This window comes from Balaenoptera acutorostrata, chromosome 9 (assembly GCF_949987535.1).
Source record: "Balaenoptera acutorostrata chromosome 9, mBalAcu1.1, whole genome shotgun sequence".
NCBI classification, from domain to species: Eukaryota; Metazoa; Chordata; class Mammalia; order Artiodactyla; family Balaenopteridae; genus Balaenoptera; species Balaenoptera acutorostrata.
Window position 1 is genome coordinate 55,066,160 of NC_080072.1, and position 13,195 is coordinate 55,079,354.

Sequence of the window (13,195 nt, forward strand, 5' to 3'; positions counted from 1 at the left end):
TTTTGTCAGAGCATGGAAGGGGATTGGATCAGAGATTCCCATCTCATTCTTCCCCGGGGATAAGGGCTCCTTCTGTTAAGCCACGTTTGCTACTAATAGCCCTTGTCAGGCCCTGAAATCCTAGCAGATAACTGCAGATAATACCGTGTGGCAGGCCCACTATGTGCTGAATCGGAAATTGTTTTGGCGGTGGCTGCAGAGCGGGAATGACAGTGCTGGACCTGGAGCCCAGAGCTTTGCTGTCCTGCTGTGCAGGGCCCCAGGGTCCCAGTCTTCAGCCCCCTAGGCTTTCACTTAAAGCTGACCTCATCCACATCCAGGGCCAGAGGGCACAAGCTCAGGCTGCCCAGCTGGGCAGGACTTTGTGAAGAAGGAGCTCGTGGGAACCTTGCTCTGTGTTTGGGTTTGCAGCAGGAGACGAGGGACCTGATAACAGCCCTCACATTGGTTACCTTTCATGGTCCTTGGGGCTCCTGACATCACAGCTCAGGGAGGGAGAGGGCAAGTGGGATGCACGGGACAGAAGACCAGTGGCCAGGGAGGAAGAGGAACAGAGGAAACTGGATTCATGACCCATCTCTGCTGTTTGCTGGCTGTGTGACTTTGGGCAGGTCACTACCTCTCTCTGGGCACCTCTCCAGCTTCCGTTTGCCAACAACTCTGCCCTGGGGGTTGTTGGTCCAAGGAGGGAGTCCCTGCTTGGCTGGGCAACCTAGTTGGAGTCCTCCAAGATGTGAATGGGGCTGCAGAAGGGCCAGCTGATTCACTGCCATTATTACCATAATGCAACACAGCTGTTCAGAACTCTAGGTCTGTTCTGTGCTGTGAACCCAATAAATTAGATCTCTGCCCTCAAGAGGCTTCATCTAGAAGTGGAGACGTAGGGACAGTGACAAGTATGCTCGGTACTCACTGTGTTCCAGTCCCCTGGATCATTCTGTTCCCAGACAGGCCACACTTACTCTCCTGCCTCAGGGCCTTTGCACTAGCTGTTCTTTCTGGCAAGTGGTTCTTCTAGATCTTTGCAAGACTGCTTTTTTGTCGTCCAGAACTCAGCCTAAAGGTCATCCACTCCACAAGGCCTTCCCTAACCACCCAGTATAAGCAGCTCCTCCACAACATCAGTTTCTTTACTATGTTTTCTTGTTTTACTGACTCAGTGCTCCTAAATTATCCACCTATTGACACATTTGGTTTGTCCCCACTACTAGAATGGAAGCTCCACGAGAATAGGGATGATGACTTTTTTAAAAAAAAATTATTTATTTTTGGCTGCGTGCAGGCTTTCTCTACTTGCGACAAGCGGGGGGCTACTCTTCGTTGCGGTGCGCGGGCTTCTCATTGCGGTGGCTTCTCGTTGTGGAGCACGGGCTCTAGGTGTGCCGGCTTCAGTAGTTGTGGCATGTGGGCTCAGTAGTTGTAGGTCACGGGCTCTAGAGCGCAGGCTCAGTAATTGTGGCACATGGGCTTAGTTGCTCCACAGCATGTGGGATCTTCCCGGACCAGGGATCGAACCCATGTCCCCTGAATTGGCAGGCAGATTCTTAACCACTGCGCCACCAGGGAAGTCCCCATGTCTTTCATCACTGTATGTCCTGCACTCAAATTCAGTGTCATACACACATAAGGCACTCAAAACATATTTTATTAAGTGAAGGAGCTGTGTTAGAAGGGCACCAGGGCTTCGGGAATCCAGAAGGGTGCCATGGGTGGGTGCCATGACTGCCATGGGGAGATCAAGGAAGACTCCCAGGAGGAAGTGACATGTGGGCTGCCTTGAAGGGTAAGTAGGCATTTCTTGATCAGAATAATGATTTTAATAATACCAGCTGGTCCTTCCTTTGTATTTTGCCTCTACTATGTGCCGAACACCATGTTGGTCACTTGATATATATATAAATTTTATCACAGCCTCCTAACAGCTTGGCTAGGTAGGGATTATTCCCATTTTACAGGTGAGATAACCAAGGCTGAGAGAGGTTAAATGACCTGCCTGAGGCTCCACAGCCAGTAGGGCTGAGCTGGGAAATGCTCCTAGCCAGCTGGAGCGTTGTTCTAACTCCATGACACACAGAAAGGGCAGGAGAGGAACTGGCCAGATTTTAATAGGAAAGGTGCATAACCTCACAGTCTATATACGTTGTCCCACTTAATCCCCACAATAGCCCAGTTAGGTGGGAAGTCTTCCTACTCACACAGGTATAGTTCAGAGATGGGGAGACTGGACTAGAAGTTGGGACTCCTGGACCCAAAGCTCAGCCTGCAACAGCTTCCCCACCAGGTGGGCATGGGCAGTGAAGGAAGGCAGGGCTGAGTGTGGGGCTGCCCAGATGACACAAAGGGGGCCCTGAGGCCACCTGCCTCCATCCGGGCACAGGCGGGAGGTCTGTGCTCCCACCTCACAGTGAGGCGTGGGGTTGCTGGTGTGAAGGGCAGGTGGTGGAGGTGGATAGGTCAAGGTTGGGCTGGGGCTGGACCAGCCATGTCAGTGCCCTTGATGGCCCATCACAGCTCTGTGTGGAACTTTCTTGCCACCTGGAGGCCATTGAAGGGACCTCCTTGTTATTTCCACCACTGCTTGCTAAAAGTCTCAGAGCGATGATGACCTGCTGCACTGTGTGGGTCCTGGATGTGAGTGCCACTGTGGGGAGATGGGGATTAACTTTTATTGAGCACCGACTATGTGCCCTGCACTGCCGGGTACCCCTGAGGGAAGCTCTTAATTATTAGAGCTTCCCTCAGGGGTAGCTATTACCATCCCAAGTTATAGATGAGAAAACTGGGGTTTAGAGAATAACGTGACCAGCCCAAGGCCACCTAGCTGGTCTGTGACAGAGCCTGGCACGTATGGGAGCGCAGGTCAGCTGGCTGCGGAGGAGAGAGGTGGTCGATACGCGTGAGCTCCGTGCTCCACGGTTTATAGGAGGTGGTCAGTAACCAATGGGATTCTATATAATCTTTACTCCAGTCCCCGCAGCTAAAACCTCCTTGAGAGTAGCCCTTGTCTGCCCACGCCCTGGCCACATCCCCAAACCCAGCACAATGCCTGGCACATAGGAGGTGCCTAATAAATGCTCATTCAAAGGAAGTGGTCCAGTGGGTGCTTTGGTGCTTTGCAGCAGAGGCATTGGAGCCTGGCAGACCAGACTGGAATCCCTGTTCTGCCACTCCTAGCTGTGTGGCCTTGGGCCAGATACTTAACCTCCCTGAGCTTCAGTTTCCTCACTAGTAAGATGGGAATGATAATAGTAAGTACCTCATAGAGCTGTGCTGAGAATGAAATGAGGTAACCCATGGTACCTGGCAAATAATACGTGGCCGAGAAATATTAACTATTAATAAGAGAAGGTGAATAAATCAAGATCATACTGCAGAGCTGGGATTTGAACCCAGATCTCCACAACTTTAAGGCCTGATTCTTTCCATCATGCCATACAACCTGGGGGTCAGGCAGAGCTGAAATGGTCAGGGAAGACTTCCTGGAAGAAGAGGTGCTAGAGGTTGGTAGGAAAGAGGGGAAGAGGCATTCTGGAAGAGAGGCCCAGCGTGAACAGAGGTGCGGCCGCTGGAAGGGCCACGGGAGCTTGGGACACAGCGAGGGGCCTGGGGGAGGGTGGGGGTGAGATAGAGGGAGGCCTGGCTGCCAGGTGCTGGGCTGAACTGCTCTGAGAGAGGCTGGGAGGAGGCGGCTGACGGGGAGGCCCCGAGGTCAGTGAACGTTTCTGCAGGAGCAGAGCAGTTGGTTTTGCCACTCCCACCGCTCCAATTTCCCTCCTTTTCCCACAGCCCCGGCTTGACTTATCCCCTCCCCTGGACTTTCCTCCCTCTCCTTTTGCTCATGTGGCCTCTTCTGCTGGTATCATGTCTCCCCCCACCCCTGCCAGTGGAGCCCTCCTCATCCTTCAAAGCCTGTCTCAAAGGTTACCGACTCTCCAGAGACCCTTCCTGGGCCCCTGTCAGAAGCGCAGCTGCCTCTGTGCTCCCAGAGCTCTGGGGAAGCATCTCTGGGCAGCACGCGCCGCATTTCCCCTCCAGGTGCTCTTGGGGGGACTTGGTCCTTCCATACCTCTTGCTGTCACCTTTCTTCCTCTCTCTCTGTGACATGGACATGTCTGCTCAGCTCCCCTACACGCCTACCACGAGTGTTTCATTTGTGGGGGGAGCACGGAGTCCACATGTCCGGGCACGAGCTGATCCACCTGGCTGTTCCAGCAAGAATTAGAAAGTGTTCTGACACTTCAAATACACCTACTGAGAAGCGGTCAGCTCTCAGACTTCCTTTTTTTTTCATGTCATTCTTCTGTCTTGGTGTAAACCAGAGATGACAAACTCAAGAGGGGAGGCGAGAGGAGGCCCAACAGGAGGGGAGAGCTAAGCTATGTTATATAACTTATCAAGACAGGAGTTTGATGCTGCAGTCAACAAATTACATTGTCAGTTTGTCAGCTGAAATCACAGTGCTGCTAGATCTCAGGTGAAATTTAGGGCACTGATCTCAGGGAGGGAATTAGAGGCCATATGGCAGGATTTGGATGATTTAGAGCACCCCCAGCTCCAGTAAACCCCTGTGCAGCACAAGCTGCCTTGCCTGAAGACCTTGAAGTGACCTTGTCTTGGAAGTTACCCTGCAAAGTGTTTTAGTTGCTTATTGCAGAGAAACAAGCCACTCCACACTTAGTGGCTTAAAAATGACAATTCATTCTTTTACACAGTTCTGCGGGTTGGCTGGGCAGTCCTTCTACTCGTCTTGTCTGGGTTCGCTTGGGTGACTGCATCCACTGGATGCTGGGCTCAGCTGGGATGGCTGGGCGCTGAGCCACTCTCTTATGTGGGCCTGCATCCCCGGCTTCTTCCTGGCACAGTGGTGGCCTCAGGATTCTGAGAGGATAAAGGCAGGAGCTAAGCCTCTGAGGCCTGGGCTCCGCAGCTTATATCATGTCGCTTCCATCACATCCTGTTGGTCAAAGCAAGTCACGAGGCCAGCCCAGATTCAAGGGGTGAAAAAGAGACTTCACGTCTGGATGGAAAGAGCAGCAATATATCATGGGCACGATTTCAATCTACCCCACAGGGGGAGGCCAAGCCTCTTCACGCAGCAATCCCATTGTCTCCAGTCCCAAACTGGAATTAGACACTTTCCTGTCTCAGAAGACTAGTTCTAGAGTCAGATGGGGGAGGAAGAAGCAGCCCCATCAAAAGAATTGCAAGATTTTGCTAATTTATATCACCAAAAAGTCTGGATAATACATGTGGGAATGTTTTCTGTGGGTGCTAGTACATGGAGGGAGGAGCACAATTTTCACTGGGCTGGATTTATTAATATGGGTTCATTTACCTAAGATTCTAGAGTCAGTGTGCCAGTTTGAGCAGCTAGGAGTGGTTTGCATTGTTTGCTTAGCTGGTTGACTGAAACCTGGATTCAACTGAGGCCTATGCTTAATTGATATTGAAATGCCAGAATTCCTTGCTTTAACATAGAGGAAAGAATCCAGTGCTAAGGCAGGGAGCAATGTTGATGTGGATTTACCCTGTGTGACCCACTCACATACTCCCAAGCCAAGTTCCACACTCCCGACTTCCTCTTATGGAGCCTGGAGGAAATTCCCTTCACCAAGGCATGGAGAAACATGTGAGTGAGGGGAGCATCTCAGAAACATGATGTAGTACTTGTTCTCTGCAGGCTAGGGATACTAGTGAAAGACACTGCCACAGAAATGGGCTCCATGATCTTAGTGGAAATGATGGGATCCCAGGGGAGCAGAGCACAGACAGCAGCACTTGGCCATCTGGGACGTCAGATGCCAAGTGGTACTCAGAATGGTCTAACCCACAGATGTCTTTAGCAAAGACTAATTGTTTAAGGGCCAAATAGGACCAAAGGGACCAAATAGATAGGCAGCCTCTAAGTCCTCCTTAATGTATAACAGAAACAACAAAGCAAAACAACAAACAAAACCCTCCAGGCCTGGTAGCAGAAGCCTGATTTGACCCACTATGAAAGAGAACTTTGGTCCCTCACCCAAAGCCCCTTGAATGGAAGAGAGGTCAGTACCCTTCAGAGCAGCCCCTTCAATACCACCCCAGATACATACTGTAAATCTTCCTTTTAGCAGCCTACCTTTCACAAAGGGCCCTAGGCCATTTGCCAGAGAACTGTGCTCTGTGAAAGGAAAATACACAGGCTTTTCAGGGATTAGCAGACCTTGAGTTTATCTAATGCTAATTCCTGAGGACATAGAAAGCCACTGTGTAGAGGCTCAGGTGGGTCAGGTGACAACTGGAGTTTTGACTCAAGTCCAGGCATGGTGCCTGGACTCATCCTACAATTGTATTTTCTGTTTCAGGGTGTATAATTGAAATTTACAGCACACATGAGCCTCTAGACCTGCGGAATAAGGGCCATTATGGTAGAAAGGGCCAAGTGGAAGCTTCTGGAACTTTTTCTTCTTACCAATCAATAAACTGGTACAGATCTGGGAGAATCACAGAAACTTGTGCCCTCATCAAAACTTGAGAGATGTAGGTTGGTTTCTATTACATCCCACTTAATTTACTTCTTTGGTCTGTGAAGAAGGCACAGGTCTTGGAGAATGACAGCGAATTATCATAAGCTTACTCAGATGATTCCAGCAGCTGCTATTCTAGGTATGGTCTTTTTATGGGAGCAAATAGACATATATTTTGTTACTTAATATGAAACTATTTATCTGAAAAAGAATTTTTTTTTAAACTTCCTCTGGGGAAAATACCAGAAGCAGCTTTCTTTTTCTTGGCAGGGACAGCAATACAGCTTTCTCATCTTGTCTTGAAACTCCCCAAGTCTCTGATTCTCTGTTACAATGTAACCTGTGGGGATTTTGATCATCCTCCCATAACACACAACATCATACTTGTCTACTACACTGATTACATCATGTTCCTAGGATACAGAGAGTGGAAAGTAGCAGGTACTTTAGATGCATTGATAAGATACAAATGTGCTGAGAATGGGAGATGAATCCCATAAGAACATAGGGCCCTGCGCCCTGAGTGAAGTTTCTGGGTGTTCAGTGGTCTGGATCGTGCCAGGAAAGATATATTAGTCAGGGTTCTCCAGAGAAACAGAATCAATAGAAGATACAGCTATAGATACATGTATATAGAGATAGACACAAAGAGATGTATTATAAGGAATTGACTCACAGGATTATGGAGGCGGAGAAGTCCCGTGATCTTCTGTTTCTAAGCTGGAGACCCAGGAGAGCCAGTGGTATAGTTCAGTCCAAGTTTGAAGGCCTGAAAAGCAAGAGAGCGGACGGTGTTTAGTTCCAGTCTGAAGGCAGGGGAAGACCAGTGTCCTGGTTTGAAGACAGCCAGGCAGAGAGCAAATTCTCCCTTACTCAGTCTTTTGTTCTATTTCAACAAATTAGATGAGGCCCACCCCCACTGGGGAGGGCAATCTGCTTTACTCAGTCTACAGATCCAATGTTAATCTCATTCCTTACAAACACACCTGGAATAATGTTTGACCAAATATCTTGGCATCCAATGGCCCAGTCAAGTTGACACATAAAATTGTCACATCCTGAAAAGTGAAAGGAATTTGCTGTTTTCTGCCCCTAGTAGTAGTAAGAAAGAAGCACACTTGTTGGGCTTCTGTGTATTTTGGTGGCAATGTATGTCACATTTTGGTGTTCTGCTCTGATTTATGGAGTAAGTAGTAAGGCTGCCAGCTTTGAGTGGAGCCCAGAGCAAGAGAAGGCTTCCAGGTGTCCAGGCTGAAGGGCAGGCAGCGCTTGCTCATAGCCCTGATGACCCAGCAGATCCAAAGGTGATTCAGGTATCTGCAGCAGATGGGGATGATGTCTGAGCCTGTGGCAAACCCCGAGAAAAGAACCGCAATGGAGTACCTAGGAGTTAGGAGCAAAGCCAGGCACCCCTTGGCATGCAATTTTCCTCCTTTTGAGGAAGAGCTCTTGGCTGGCTGCTGGGCCTGCTGAGAATGGTCCTTGTGTGGGAGGCACCAGCAGCTATGAAAAATTAATGCCTGTCACACACAATCTTCTCTTTTCTCAGGAATACTTGGGGTATATGTGCCCAGTGATTGCTTCCTGGAATATTAGTGAATCATGCATCAGGTATGATAATACATGATTTCTCCCCTTTTAAAGTCCCCCATTTACTGGAATTGGGTTTCTGTTCCCTCCACTCCAGAGACTCGGCAAATGCCAAGTTCACCAGTGATCTCCTCATTGTTAGTGCAATGGATACTTTAAAAAATTATTTTGGAAATATGGAAAATTTCAAATGTGCATGAAAGTTGAGAGAATAGTGTAATGAACTTCCACGTACCCATCACAAAACTTCAATATGTATTGACATTTTACCCATTTTGTTCAATGGACATTTTTAATAATCCATCTCATAGGGAAGCACTCATGTCTCTGATCCTGTTGACCCGTTCCTCCTTGATGCTTTCTCCAAGGTGGCAATCTTTTCCAGTTCTCTTCTGACCTCTCTGCTGCGCTGTGGCAGGCTCCACTCAGGGCCTCCTTCCTCTCCTGTCCCTTAAATGTTGGTGTTTCCCAAAGCTCTGTCTTGGATCCTTCTCTCACTTTCCACACTCTCCTTGGGTAAATGCACCCTTTCTTATGGCCTCACATAACTTCCCAGGGCTAGTGAGGCCCACATTTTAATGAGGTCCCCATCTCTACCTTCATCCTAGACCCTGTCCCAGGTTGAGGCCACTATATCCAGAAGTCTCCTAGATACAAAGCATCTCCCACTCAACATGTACCAAACTGAGTTCATCCTCCTGCCCAAACCTTCCGTTTCCTGTTTTCCTATTCATCCACTCAACACATAGTTATTACATATCTATTGGGTGTGTAGGCAAGAATGGAAGATTCTGTAATAGGCAAAGAAATCACTGCTATAATAAAAATGATGGACAAGAACAAGTGTTGACAAGAATGTGGAGAAACTAGAACGTTCATATGTTGCTGGTGAGAATATAAGATGGTGCAGCCCTTGCCCCCCAAGAATCAGGTCTAAGCTCACAGAGGATGTTAAACTGGATGGGCTGAGATGGAGAGGGGGTAAAAGTGTAGGTGCTTTGATGGATGAGGTGGTACAGTGGCCTGACTTGGGAATGGGGGTGTGTAGAAAGGGCAGGGAGCTGGGGGTCTGGATTATGGGGCCTCTGAGGGATGGGCTCAGATGTGGATGGCTACAGGAGTATTTGGGGAATGGCATTAACACCACACAACCTGGGCAGTCTTTGGGAGCTCCGCAGCCAAACGTGGTGCAGGGGGTGTGGGGCAGCCATAGTGACAACCTCTGTGTCTTCTCAGGATGGCCTAAGCCTCCTGGACCTAGGGACAGGGTGAGGCTCCAGGAAAATGACTAATATTAGAGTTTCTGCCCACCTTGGCAGTGAGAGGAGGGGCTCCAACTTGATTTAATTTGATTTATCAGAATAAAGAAATGCCTCATTTCTTACACCCTGAGTGCCATCATGTAATTCACATACAGAATTACAAACTGTGATATGTGTGACGTAAGAGGGGGTGGCCACAGAGAGAGAGAAAAGAAGGCAGATTCACCATTTATTTAGCTGGTAGAGGGCGCAGGTCTTAGTGACGGATTGGAAGTGGAGGGCTGGAAATTGTTGCAAAAAATTATTTCCAGGTTTCGGACTGAGAATGGCGTGCATTCCCCATCCCCTTCCTCTAGATGATCCATCCTCGCCGCGACAAAGACAAAGACTACGGAAGGTGCCGCTGCAGTACGACTTGGTCCCATGGTCTATCCTGAAACCGCACGCACCGCTTTCTCACTACACAAAAATGCCAAAAAGTGCCCAGGCAGTGCGGGGATCACAGCGCGAGAGGAGTAAAATCGCAGTCTTTCCCTGGATCCGCCACCAGGGGCTCCAGCGAGGCCTCAGCCCAGCTCCAAGAGGGCCCCCCAGACCCGCCTTCGGGTGGCGCGCGCCCGCGGGTCCCCAGGCTTCTCTAGCCAGCCCGCTCCCGGGCCCTGGCCCGACCCCGCGCCGAGAAGCTCCGGCAACTGGGCCCGGAGCCCAGACGGGGAAACTGACCTGGCCGCACGGGCAAGACGGTGTGCGCGTGCGCGGACGGCCGCGGCTGGGGACTGGGGCTCAGCGCCGCCCGGCCGGGGGCCATGTCGGATCCCCAGCTGTCAGATTCAGAGCCGGGAGCCTGGTTAAGGGCTTTTGGGTGGAGCCTGGGCATCTTCGGGATCCGAGTTTCGGATGCCTGCGCGCTTCCGAGGCCGCTCCGCTGGGAAGGGGCGCCGCCCTCCCCTCCTTCCCTCAGGCAGCCGCGTCTGGACGGGTGGGGTTACTGGCCGCGGCCCGCCGGAGTCCTTTATCTGGATTCGCCAGGCCGCCGAGGGGAGGGATTGAGAGGGGTGGAGACGATGCGTGCTGGGGAGGGGCTGGGAAATGGCTGCAGCTGGGAAGAACCAGGCCAAGGATGAAGTCTGCATCTGAGAAGGGCCAAGAGCATCTAGTTCATTTCCCGCCTTTCGCCGCCCCATCCCAGGGCGGGGGCCTGAGCCGACCACCTCCGTCACTGGGCCTTCTTCCAATGCAGTAGAGAGCTGGGAGTGATGCAGTCAGTGGCCTGCAGCTCAATCCTGAGCTGGAGGTTTTCTGCCTCAGGATCACCTCTTATCATCAGAGCCACTTTATCATCTGGAGGAAATTGAGGTGGCTGGCGCTGGGCTGGAGGTCGATCTGCTTCCACCACCGCCGCCTCTCGGTCATCTGCACTCTCTCCCTCAGCTTCGGACGCTGGGCATCGCTCTCCTTATTGAATCGCTCCTGGCACCGCAGGCCCTGGTGTCTCCTTACAGCTTTGGGCGAGCCCTTCCTCAGCTTCCTTTGTGCCCTTCTCTTCCTACCTTTAAAAAGTCACCAGAGCCTTGGGCTGGGCCCACTTCTCTTTCCATTCTGACACTGTCCCTGAGGGAGCTCAGCCTCCCCATGTGGGGCTGACCCCCGCACCTTGTTTCCAGGCAGCTCTCTCTTCAGAGGGGATGCCCTGGTAGCCAATGGCTATCTGGACATTTGCCCCTGGATGTTGCCCATCTCAGAGAGAGCACCATCTGCCTGGCCCGTGGGAATGTGTGTGTCATGGGACCAGGTGTGTGAGTCAGAGGGAGAACTGAAAGGAGAGGCGTGGTGCCCATACACAATACTTCTTTAGCCTCAGCGTGGTCTTTTCTTATCTGCAGGGCCCCATTAGAATTCATATGGCAGCAAACTCTGTGTTGGGTGGGCCAGGAAGAATCCTCATAGTGTGTGTGTGTGTGTGTGTGTGTGTGTGTGTGTGTCTGTGTGTGTGTTTATAGAGGTGGCTTGTGGGGCAGAAAACACTGGTGCTATTGAGAGTGGGGTGAGGAAGCAGAACTGGGGCCTGTTGCTCAGAAAACTGCACCATTTGGAAGCCATCAGTACTTCCTGTGATTTCTCTGTTAGAACCAAGCTGAGCTTCTTTAAAAAGAGACGTTTAAAAAAGAGACCTTTAAAAGGGGTTAGTGTTCATAATGGGTCTCAAAGGTCTTAAAGGGGTAGGAGTGTTCCTTGGGAGCCAGCTTTGGTGGGGTCAACAGGTGGAGCTCTCCCCACACCCCCAGGCCCCTGAGGGCTCTGGGTTTTAAAGGGGAGGCTACTGTGACCCACACCAGTGGGCTCCTAGCAGGACCCATCTCTGAGCAAGGCTGAGCCTTAGCCCCCAGCCTTCTTCCCAGTAACACGCTCACAGCCTACAGGACTGACCCCCTGACTCCCTCCCTGAGGTCCTGGGGTTCAGAAAACTGGTCACCCCTCCCTGGTCTCCGTTGTCTGCCCCAGAGGCCTGCTACACCCCTTGGTCAGGCCCTCATGAAAATCAGGTTTCTTTCATTCAAGGACATCCAGAGGGGGCTTACCCTGGCCATCCCAGCCACATCCATGATACCCCTTCCTACCCCCGCTGCCTGGGCTGTCTGTACTTCATAGCCACTTTCTCTGAGAAGCCTTCCTGGATACCCCTACTAGATTTTCTTTCTTCACTGTCCTCTCAAAGCCAGGCCTTTGGTTGTCCTAGGGCCTCATCCCACGCCACATTTTATTGTCATAAGACTGGGACTTCTGTACCACAGTGACCTCATGCCCAGCACTGAGCGAGGCACAAAGTGAGTGCTAAGGACAAGTCAACTGCAGGCATGAATGAGTGGGGGACTTGAGGCATTGTTTTAAAAGCCCTGGCTGAGCTGTCCTGGATACTGAGTGAGGACCAGCAAATGTTAGGTTCTGCCCTCATGAGTGTCCTGGGACTCTTCTGATCAGAGGCCTGGTTTACTCAAGAAGCATGACCTCTGGATGATCTTTAGGACTGAGCCCTTGGCAAACAACTGTCATCCAGGATTATCCTGGGCCAGCTGGGTCCCTGCTCCTGTTTCCTCTGCAGGTTTCAACTCTGAACAGTCCAGGGCTCAGCTTGCTGCAGTTTGGTACCTGTTTGGTACCTAGGCTTTCATGGAAACTGACCTGTGAAATAATAGAGCTCTTAAAACCCTTGAAATTTCCCGGGTTCTAGCAGTGTCTTTTGTTTTAATGAGGGGACTCTTGGTGGTTTCTGGATCACTTCAGGATGGGGGCTGGTCACCAGAAAGACCAAGTCACGATTAGAAGCTTGGAATTTTCAGCCCCACCTTCCATCCTCTGGGAAGGGGAGAGGGGCTGGAGATTGAGTTAATGATTGATTATGCCAGCATGATGAAACCTTCATAAAAATCCCCAAAGTTTGAGGTTCGGAGAGCTTCTGGGTTGCTGGAGGCACTGGCAGGGTGGTGTGCTTGGCAAGGGCAGGGAAGCTCCGTGCCCCTTCCCCTATTCCTTACCCTATGCATCTCTTCCATCTGGATGTATTCTTTATCCTTTGAGGATAAATAAGTAAACATAAGTATGTGTTTCCCAGAGTTCTGTGAGCCATTCTAGCAAATTACTGAATCCAAGCAGGGGCTTGTGGGAATGCTGGTTTATAGCAAGTCAGTCAGAAGTACAAGCGATAGCCTGGGACTTGCAATTGGCATCTGAAGTTGAGGGGGTGGGGCAGGGAGACAGTCCTGTGGGACTGAGCCCTTCACCTGTGGGAGCTGACGCTGTCTCTAGGTAGATAGCGTCAGAATTTGTTTCAATGTAGGG

General features: G+C 50.8%; 1 long non-coding RNA gene across 3 annotated transcripts; it reads right to left on the reverse strand.

The window, feature by feature from the left end:
- Positions 1–2,382: 2,382 nt before the first annotated feature.
- LOC103019286 (uncharacterized) lies at positions 2,383–11,076 on the reverse strand. 3 transcript variants are annotated; one of them, XR_009009191.1, is made up of 3 exons: positions 9,585–11,076; positions 7,183–7,275; positions 2,383–4,878 (listed from the first exon to the last, which is right to left on the reverse strand). It is a non-coding gene; the product is annotated as an uncharacterized LOC103019286 (long non-coding RNA). The 3 variants fall into 3 exon arrangements; XR_009009190.1 differs by having other exon boundaries at positions 2,383–5,017; positions 10,082–11,065; XR_003621673.2 differs by having other exon boundaries at positions 10,082–11,058.
- Between the last annotated feature and the right edge of the window lie 2,119 nt (positions 11,077–13,195).